At 46.8% G+C, this 355-nt stretch overlaps 1 non-coding gene across 1 annotated transcript; it reads right to left on the reverse strand.

Moving 5' to 3' along the window:
* Positions 1-107, reverse strand: LOC135152527 (small nucleolar RNA R71). The gene has a single exon (XR_010291702.1). It is a non-coding gene; the product is annotated as a small nucleolar RNA R71 (small nucleolar RNA).
* Between the last annotated feature and the right edge of the window lie 248 nt (positions 108-355).

The following is a 355-nucleotide window of genomic DNA, read 5'->3' on the forward strand; positions in this document are numbered from 1 at the left end:
GCAATCAGGAATGCTATCACTCAATTCTCTCAGTTGTCTGGTGAAACTTTATGTGAAGCGTGGGAACGCTACAAGGAGATGCTTCGGAAGTGCCCACACCATGGGATGCCTGATTGGATGGTTATTAATTGCTTTTATAATGGGTTGGGTCCTCAATCGAGGCCAATGCTCGATGCTGCATCAGGCGGAGCTCTATGGGCTAAGAGCTATGATGAGGCTTATGAGTTGATCGAGATGATGGCTGCCAATGAATATCAGAATCCTACTCAGCGTCTTCATCAGGGCAAGGCAGCAGGAATTCTAGATGTTGATGCTACTACAGCCATAGCTGCTCAGCTTAAGGCTCTTACTATGA

Source organism: Daucus carota, chromosome 4, assembly GCF_001625215.2.
Source record: "Daucus carota subsp. sativus chromosome 4, DH1 v3.0, whole genome shotgun sequence".
In the NCBI taxonomy this organism is placed as follows: Eukaryota; Viridiplantae; Streptophyta; class Magnoliopsida; order Apiales; family Apiaceae; genus Daucus; species Daucus carota.